General features: G+C 58.1%; 2 long non-coding RNA genes across 2 annotated transcripts; both read right to left on the reverse strand.

Moving 5' to 3' along the window:
* On the reverse strand, positions 1-2,454 carry LOC119238346 (uncharacterized). The gene is made up of 3 exons (XR_005123556.1): positions 2,378-2,454; positions 1,857-2,199; positions 1-48 (listed from the first exon to the last, which is right to left on the reverse strand). It is a non-coding gene; the product is annotated as an uncharacterized LOC119238346 (long non-coding RNA).
* A 1,286-nt stretch (positions 2,455-3,740) lies between these two features.
* LOC129145427 (uncharacterized) lies at positions 3,741-7,388 on the reverse strand. The gene is made up of 3 exons (XR_008550968.1): positions 6,357-7,388; positions 6,039-6,270; positions 3,741-4,118 (listed from the first exon to the last, which is right to left on the reverse strand). It is a non-coding gene; the product is annotated as an uncharacterized LOC129145427 (long non-coding RNA).
* Positions 7,389-9,601: the final 2,213 nt, after the last annotated feature.

Consider the following 9,601-nt stretch of genomic DNA (forward strand, 5'->3'; position numbering starts at 1 on the left):
CCCGTGCGTCCTGCTCCTGGCGGCTCCTTCGCAGTCTCGGTTCCGGACCTGCGGGACAGAGAAGGGAACCCCGAGCCAGTGCCCCTTGTCCCGGGAGCTGCGGCTTCGTGGGAGCAGATGTTGGGGGTTGGGGGGACCAGCCCTCAGGACAGGAGGCCCCGGGCCGGGGCAGGGCTGCGAGGGGAGCAGGCCCAGGACGGGGCAGGGAAGCAGCGGCCACAAAGGGGGAGGGTCAGATCGCGCAGGGGTTCGGGCGCTGCGGGCGTGTGCTGGGGGACCCCGCGTCCTCGGGCTGCACCCGTCTCCTCCCGGGCGTGTGGGCGGGCAGGGGTGGTGGGTGGAGGGTGGCGGACGGGCAGGGAGGGGAAGGGGCCGGCGCGGGGATCGCCCCGCCTCAGCATCGCGAGGGAACAGATGCGCACTCCGCGCAGCCGCGCCCTCCCCGTCGGGCCCCGCTCCGGGTCTTTGGGCGGCCTCCGCCGGGCGCGGCGAGTTCGGGCCGCTTCCTCTCGGCCCGGAGACTCCCGTCCCGCAGCGGCGCGGGGGGGCGGCGCGTGCCCGCGGGGGCGGGGCCTGGGGCCTGGGGCGGGGCCGGCGCGCGGACCAGAGAGGCGGAGGCACCGCCCCCAGGTCGCACAGCGGCCCTGGGCGCCCTCAGCCCGACAGGCGCGGCCCGCGCGCGCCCCAGCTGCGCCGTCCAGCCCTCGCCGGCCCCCCACCGCTGGGACGAACGATTCTCCCGCAAACGTCTGGGGCTCCCCAGTTGGAAAACGGGTGACGATCACAGACCCGCGCCGCGCCCCCGACTCCCCGTGGCCCTGCACGCTGGTCTCGCCACCAGCGGGACCCCAAGGGAGGCAGAATGGGGGCGCGCCGGGGCCCCCGTAGGAAGGAGGCGCCCAGGGGTGCCTGGGGACCGGCTCAGTGCGCAGCGACCTCTCGCCCCGCCGCCCCCGCCTTCCCGTGCCCGCCGCGGGGTCTGTCCTGGGACGGGGCGGCGCCCTCAGGAGCTGGACCCGCGGGGAGCGCGGCGTCTGTGCCTCGAGAAACGTCTCCCCGGGAGCCCCATGGTGGTCCGCGGCCCTCCACTGACGGGATGAGGCCACCGGCGGGCCGGGGTCGCCGCTCGGAGACGGACTGGCAGACGCGAGCGCAGCCGCCGCCGCCCACCCAGACCGAGCCCACTAGCGGGGCCGGAGCCCGAGCAGGCACGCGGGACCGCCCGGGCTGGGGGGGGGGGCGGGCAGGAGAGGGGCTGGCAGGGCAGAGGAGGGCCGCGGGCGGGACCCCCCAGGCTCAGGAGGGCGGACAGGACAGCAGCGGGCGAGGACAGGGCGGCCACCTGGCTGCGGGGGGTGGGGGGGAGGGGAAGCTCCGCCAAACTCTCCTTCGGACTTCAACGGCCGAGCCGCTGACCCACAGGCCCCCCGGGCCGCTCTCCTGCCCACGGGGTGGGTCCCCAGGGCGCCCGCAGCCGGGGCAGGCCTCGTTACTGCGGCTCCACGGCCCTCCCGGCGCGGCTCTCCCGCGGGCTCCGGGGCGCAGAGGCTGAAGCGGAGGCGGAGACGCGGGCAGGGCCGGCCCGGAGGGACACCGGGGCCACAGGTGCAGGTGACCCCTTGGGCTCACTTCCTGCTCTCGGGGGGCGGGCCTTGTGTGAGCGCCTGAACCCCGCCTCTGTGGGGCCCCCACACGGAAGGAACCCGCGCCGGGGGTGCGTGCGGCTGGGAGCAGGAGACGCGAGAGAGGCTGCAGGGAGGGGGGGGGGACCCCAGCCACCACGTTCCCCCCCAGTCACCCCCCGCGTCGCCCGCCAGCCACCCCCCGCGTCCCCACCTCTCCCCATCCCCCCTCACCGGCGGCCTGTTTCCGTCCTGGATGTCCCTCCACCGTAGGAAGCAAGACTCGTCCGCGTCCTGGATGCAGCCAGGCCGCGTCCTTGCACTGCCGCGCAACGGCCACTCGACGCAGTTGTGCACATCGTGTTCTCCTCACGCGAGGGGGAGGAGAGGACGTTTCCTTAACACTTCCTTCTGTGGCGGCGTGGCCGCATCGCGAGAATTCTCCACTTTCCACGCTCCGCGCTGACGTACGCCCCTTCCACGCCATTCAACCCCATTCCGTGTTCCCGCATCCGGCGTTGACATTCGACTTTGTATATATTGGCGGTTTCGATTGAGACCGTTTCAGATCCCTCTGCTGCAAATAAAGTGTTAGTGAACATTTGTACACATAAAGTGTTTTTTCTGAATTTGGAAACATTTCCTCAGGCCATTTCCAAAAATAAGACCGTGTCCATTGAAAATGTAAGTGTTTTGAATTCAAAGTCCCCTGCAGAGGCTGGTGACCTGATTTCTCAGGAACCGGGAGGACAGACCTCGTCTCCGGCCGTCACTTCTCCCGTCCCGCGTTCCCGGTGGAGCCCGCCGCCCTCCCCCCGCGGGCGGCGCGGGCCTCAAGTGTCTCGGCTCCCGCCACCGTCCGGCGCGGCCAGCGGTGCTCTCAGTCCTCCGGCCGGCCCGTGAGCAGCCCTTTGCCGTCTGGCCCTTTAAGCGCGCCCTCGGCAGCACGTCATCACTCTGCGCCTCCCGGCATGCACCAGGCGGAACGTGAGTGGCCGCGCCAAGTCGGCTCCCGCGGGCAAATTAATAGAGCGAGTGGAGCGATGGTCGCCGCCTTGTGGACTGGGGTGGTATCGTGGGAAAATCGTGGGAAAAATCACTACCTGAAAGGCCAGCTGGACTGGAAGTGGCCGCGCCAAGAGCGGCTCCCAGGGGCAACCTAAACGAGCGTGATGAGGCAGTGTCGCCGCCTTGTGGACCGGGGTGGTATCGTGGGAAAATCGCGGCCCAACTCGCCATCGGGACCGGAAGTGTTCGCGCTAAGGGCGGCTCCTGGCGGGCGAAATAAAGAGGCGAGAGGCGCGAGTGTCGCCGCCTTGTGGGCCGGGGTGGTATCGTGGGAAAATCGAGAATCCCAGCGGTGTAGTGAAGGCGCGGGCGGGGCGGGTGTCGCCGCCTTGTGGCCCCGACGGGTAATGAGGGGGAAACGCACAGTGACGACGGCAGGGGGATGGGTAAGGTCAACGGCCAGGTGGGGTGAGAAAGGTGGCGAGCAAGGCGGGAAACGGGAGGAGGAACGAGGCAAAGGGGGCCGAGCGCGGAATAATGAGCGGGCGGGGCGGCGAATAAGGTGCAGAGACGTGTTTCAGGGCAATGGAAAGGGCGGTGCGGACCATGTGAACAATAACGGGGGCGGGCGCCGCCTGGTGGCCCTCAGTGGCGAGCCGGCACATCCCTGACCAGCGGCCCACGGGGAGGAGAGGCCCAGGGGGCCGAGCCCGGGGACCACGACGCGGGGTCTGTGGGGGCAGAGTCCAGTGGCGGCGCCAGGAACAGCCATGGCGGCCCCCTGGGCAGGGGCGGGCCCGCGCAGAGGCAGGAGCAGCAGAGCCTGGTGGGAATTTGTGTCCAGAGCCTTGAAGAAAACGGATAGACTCACGTGTGAGTGAGACTAGGCCATCTGTCCTCACCATTCCTGAGAAGTAAGTCCACAACCCCTCTGCAGGGAACTTTGACTTTAAAATACTTGAATTTTTAATGGAAATAGTAATTTTATTTTTGGAAATGACCTAAGGAAATGTTTTCAAATTCAGATAAAAATCTTTATGTGTAAAAATGTTCACCGACACTTTATTTACAGTAAAATGATTTGAAACTATCTAAATAAAAACCCCCAAAATATACAAAATTAAATATAAACACTGGATACATACAGTGACACTTAGTAGCTTTTAATGCTGTGGTGAGCACTTACATTGCAGTGTTAAATGATGAAGTAGAATATAAAATTTTAGCGATGGATGTAAGCATCCTCTCCTTAACCCTTATGTGAGAGTAGAAGACAGTGTAAACAACAACTGTACACCGAGTGGAATATTATACAGCAGTGCAAATAAAACCCTCAAGCTGCATCCAAAATGTGGACTAGTCTGGCCTTCATACTCTTGAGTGACATTCAAGACAGAAACAGAACATGAGTTAATTTATTTAAATATTAAATACCAGACAAAATTAAAATCACGTTGTAATGATACATGCAGTGATACATGCCGGGACCTGTAGTGAAGAGCAAAGAAAAAAATTAGTGACAGCCATATAGGGGCTTCCTTATGGAGGAAGATCATGATATGATGTCACTTACATTCCTTGACTTATTTAGTGGAAGCTCATTTTATAATTCTCAAGCTACTACCCACCTTCTACACAGGCATTCTATTTCAAATTGCAAATATTGGGGGGAAAACTAGGAAGGAAACGTGCTAAGTCATCAGAGTACTTTTTGATACTGTTCATCCTATTTTATTCTACTCTTCACATTTTCTGTAATATACACAACTCCCTATCATTATCAGGACCAGTAACAGAAGCTGATGGAAACTCCATTGGTAAAGCTACCTCCTTGCTCCTTGGCAGGGGAAAAGTAGTTTTTAAAAAGTCTTAAGAATTCCATGTGGTTACAGAAAAACATTTTAAGACGACACATGGCCTCCCGCTAGCCACGCGGGTGAGGGCAGAGCAGCAGCGTTGGGAGTCAATGTCAAGGTCACCTCATTTTTTTTTTTCAGTGAGGAGGTTTGGATTTCTAGCCTGAACCTGTGCTCCGGCTAGCTTTTAAACCCAAATAAACAACTTTTGCCCCTTTCCTTCATTTTTAAATTTAGAAATTTATTCGGTTTAATCCACAGCTGTATATAGCTTCAATTAAAAATAAAGTGAAAACCAGGCATTACTTCAAAGTCTAGGCCCTTCCAGCTTCCAAATACAAGAGAGTTGTCTACACCTATAGGAGGAGCAGGACAAAATAATGAATGGGGCCATGCTATTTCATAAAACAAAATTTTATATAACTGAAAGCTCCTCCCTGTGACTAGTTCATTGCCTTTACAAAAAGGGGGAAAAAAGAATAGAACAGAGGGGCCTCCCTGCGGGTGCAAGGGGTTAAGACGCTGCACTATAAAGCTATCACCAGCCACTGCAGCACGAGTTCGATCCCTGTCCAGGAAGCTGACCCACATGGCACAGCAGACCTCTCCTGTCATGCCCACTGTTCCCCTCAGCAGTGTATTTCAGTCGATCTGCCTGTTCTGTTCCCCACTCTGTCTCTGGTGAATCCTCTCACAACCTCCCCCTTCTCTGGCTTATACCCCAGTTCTTGTACGCATAAATAACTTTTTTTTAAAAAGATTTATTTATTTTATGCACACAGGAACTGTGGCATAGGCCAGAGATGTGGGGGATGAGAGGATTCATCAGAGACAGAGTGGGGAACAGAACAGGCAGATCTACTGAAATACACTGCTGAGGGGAACAGCGGGCATGACAGGAGAGGTCTGCGGCCATGCGGGACCCTCTCCGGTCAGCCGGGATTGAACCAGCTCTGCAGAGGCTGCGGACAGCTTCACAGAGCAGCGCTGAACCGCCTGCGCCACCAGGGGAGGCCCTGTTTTAAATACAATTCACTTTTTAAAGATTTATTTTATTTTTATACAAGAACCGGGGTACAGACCAGATGCGCAGGAGCGTGAGAGGATTCACCAGAGACAGAGCGGGGAGCAGAACAGGCAGACTGACTGAAATACACTGCTGAGGGCGGCAGTGGGCAAGACAGGAGAGGGCTGCTCGCCATGTGGGATTCTCACCGGCCGAACGGATCGAACTGGGGTGCAGAGGCTGTGGACAGCTTCACAGTGCGACCCTTGACCGCCTGCGCCACCAGGGAGGCCCTAAATACAATTCTTCACACAACTCACTTTATTTGCATTTAGAGTTAGGACATTCTACCTTTTGATTTTTAGACCGTAAGAGGTTATGGAAGAATTTTGTCTTTATTTATCCCGCAGGCCCAGAGGTGATCTTTTTTCCAAAGTCCGAGCCCTGAGCCATTGGGCGACAGGGCACCCCATCGCCTCGGCAGGGGCACATTTGCACCTTAAAGCAAGCAGGGGGTAGAGAAGCAGGAGACTTCCAAGAGCTCACCTGGTCATCTGGGGCGCACAAGTCAGGCTCCTGGCCAGAGAAAGTCCATCAGACACTCCCTGAAGCTTGTAGTCCACCCCCAGGCCTTGTGCCAACATAATTCCAGCTAATGAGCAGGTCACAGTGGGCTGGGGCAGGCGGGCTAGGGCAGGAGGACAGGCGGGTCTGTTGCAGGCTCCGGGACTCCCAGCCTTTCACCGACAGTGTCCACCGCAGCCAGACCCTAAAATATCTGCAAGTCATTAAAACAGCAAACAAGGTTGCTTAAATTTCTGGGAAAGATTTTTTATTTTAAATCATGGTTAAAAATCCCCTTACCTGAAGCTGATATAAAAGCAAGGTTTGGGGCCTCCAGGATGGCGCAGGGGTTAAGCACAGCACTACGAAGCCATCCGCACGAGTTCCATCTGATGGAGGACAAGAATGGAAAGACGGGGAAGGAGGCCTCACAAGCCTAAAACCTGACTCACACAAGGAGGTGGGGGTCAAGGAGAATCACATGACCATTAACCCAGCTGTGGAGGTCATGACCCTTAAGCACCAGTGCCTTGTCACTAGGCAGGAGACCCAAGCAGGCTGAGATGCTCTAGGGAGTGGCGCACAGGCCTGCGGGGAAAGATATGGAGATTGGGCCCACCCTGGAATCTCTGGTCCTTCTGTAGTGTTGCCTGTTACCCAACATCAGCCACAAGCAGCCACTCCAGGGAGGAGCGACCCCTCCCAAAGAGGAAAGGACTGAATCGGGGCAGTCTCTGCACAGGCTCGGGGCAGTGCTCCCACTGCCCACCTGTGACTATGCAGGAGCCTCTTTTCACCAACTCTCTCTCCCTCTGCAGGGCAACAGCCTCCTGCCTGCCGTGACCTGTCAAGGCCGCCCGCCTGCAACCATGTGGGCCTCTCTCAGCAAAACCTGTCCCTTTCCTTTTCCCTAATAAACCTGCTCTTCAAATAGAACTAATGTCGCTGTCTCATGGAGAAACATGCCTGGGGAAGTCACCGTGTGCCGCTGAAACGGGAGCTCTGGGGACACCTTCCCCAGAGTGAGCCCCAGGACCCGCACGCACTCAACAACCTACAACATTTTGGCAACCACGAAGGGACTCTACACGTCATCTGGTGCCAACATCCCATCCCCAGCCAGAAAGGTGACCCCCAGGGCGCCGCAGACCTCTCCTGTCTCCCCGCTGCTCACCTCAGCAGTGGATTTCAGTCAGTCTACCTGTTCTGTCCCCCACTCTTTCTCTGGTGAATCCCCTTACCCCCACCCCCGCACCTCTGCCCTGCAGCCCAGCTCTTGTGTTCATAAGTAAATAAATCTGTAAAAAAATAAAATAAAATAAAATAAAGCATGACTAAAACATCATTTACCTGGAGATCCTGAAATGGATCCTATTGCAAACATTAAAAAGCAACTGTTATGGGGCCTGCCTGGTGGCGCAGGGGGTTAAGCACCACACTGTGAAGCAACCCACAGGCTGCTGCAGAGTTCGATGCCCAGCTGGCCAGGGAGCATCCCTCATGGCGCAGAAGACCTCTCCTGACTCGCCCGCTGCTCCCCTCAGCAGTGTCCTTCAGTCAATCTGCCTGTTCTGCTCCCCACTCTGTCTCTGGTGAATCCTCTCACCACTCCCCCGCCCCCGCCCCCGCCCCGCATCTCTGGCCTGTGCCCCAGCTCTCGTATGCATACACAAGAAATCTTTAAAAAAAAGAGCAGCTATCACCCAAATACATTATGAGAAAAATGAAGGCTCTTGGCCCCACATATCATGTTTCTCTTTGCAAATCATGGTGCAACAAGGTGTGGCCCAGACTCTGACATCCCGGAGTCTCTTCCGTGGTGTGGTGGTTAGGGGTTGGGGTCCGGCCAAGCTGCAGAGACTGGGGGTGGTGCACGCCCCTGTCATCAACAGTGATGGCTGAGGCCGAGGGGGCGGGGCCGCGCCTGCGCAGAGCCCGGAAGCGGAGCCCCGGCGCCTCAGGCGGAAGCGCGTGGCCCCAGAGACTACATTTCCCACAAGCCCGTGCGCGGCCAGGGTGCCGTCCGGAGGCGCGTCCTGAGGGTGGCGTTGAGGGGCCTTGGGGAAGTGGGCGAGGCCCTGAAGACTCGGGGCGCAGGAACTGCTGCAGGGCCGCGATGGGAAGGCAGGAACGCGTGGTGTCGCCATGGACTTGGGCTCCTCACACTCCCCCTCCTCTGGGGCTCGGGCGCTGCCTCCTGGCGAGGGCGAGAAGGGGCAACTCCTCGGCGGCCGCGGCGGGGCAGCTCCACGGAGGGCGCCCCGGGGTCCGCGCTCGGCCGTCCCGGTCGCCGGTGAAGGGCGGGCTGGGTCGCTCCCGGGGGGGCTGCGCCTCCGCCCCCAGTCCACCCGCCCCCGCCGCGCTCGCCCCGAGTCCGCTGGAGGCCGCCAGGCCCGAGTCCCCGTCCCCTCGGAATGTTTCTTGAAAGGCCTGAGCGGGCGCGGCCGGCAGCGTCTCCTGAGGATCGCGACATGGAATTGCGGGCGCCGCTGTCCCGGCAGGCGCCTCCGACAAACAGCCCCGTTTCAGGAGTAATCGCCGCTGGGCCGAAAAATAAGCAAGTGCCGCCCAGGCCAGTAACACCACGAAATGCGTCCCTGGGCACACACACAGCCTGCCTCCCCATGCGCACGGTGTAAACACCCGCACTTCTTTTCCAACCGTTCTGTCATTCCTGACCGACGTCTCAATGTCTTCACATGTCGGATTCAATATGTATCAGCAACATGACAATGTGCGTGTGTGCGCGTGTAGGCCACGAGAAGGTCCCTAACAAGCTCAATCCCTGGCCAAGGAGGTGACCCAGCACACCTCTCCTGTCTTGCCCACTGCTCCCTTCAGCAGTGTATTTCAGTCGGTCTGCCCGTTCTGTTCCCCACTCTGTCTCTGGTGAATCCTCTCAGCACCCCCACGCCTCTGGCCTGTACCCCAGTTCTTGTGTGCATAAATAAATAACGCTTAAAAAAAAAAGATAGGACTAATGAGGAGCATTTCAACTGCACCATCATGAACATGGGTGCAGAGTCCTGAATAAACGATGCACACTGAATAGAAAAGGACCTTTAACAACTTTACCGCATGAACAACTGGGAGAACGTGCTGGAATTAAAAGGGAGACCCAATACATGAAAAACTCTCAATGCAAGACTCCAGAGTAGCAGAATCGAGGGTGAAAACCGCATGATCATAGCCACCCACGTAGACAAAGAATGAGACAACAGTTAACACTCTTTCATGACACAGTCACTCGGCCCAATAGAACTGGACACACTAGCCAGGACTGCAATCCCTAATATTAAGCTGTCGACATTATGCAGAGTTATCTAAAGGATCGGAATAATCCCCATCAAAATTCCAGTGACATATTTGAAGGAAGAGAGACCCCACCCCCAAAATTCATGTGGAAAGGAATAAAAAGTGATTGTGTGGGGACGCCTAGGGACGTAGACTCACAGGAGCAAGGGCCGAAGGATTACAAGTTCCACTTGCAAAATCCACGGTGGCCACGTCACCCCTTTTGGATATAAAGGGGAAACTGAGCAGTA

This window comes from Talpa occidentalis, unplaced genomic scaffold, assembly GCF_014898055.3.
Source record: "Talpa occidentalis isolate TD23 unplaced genomic scaffold, MPIMG_talOcc4v2.1 talOcc4.11, whole genome shotgun sequence".
NCBI lineage: Eukaryota > Metazoa > Chordata > Mammalia > Eulipotyphla > Talpidae > Talpa > Talpa occidentalis.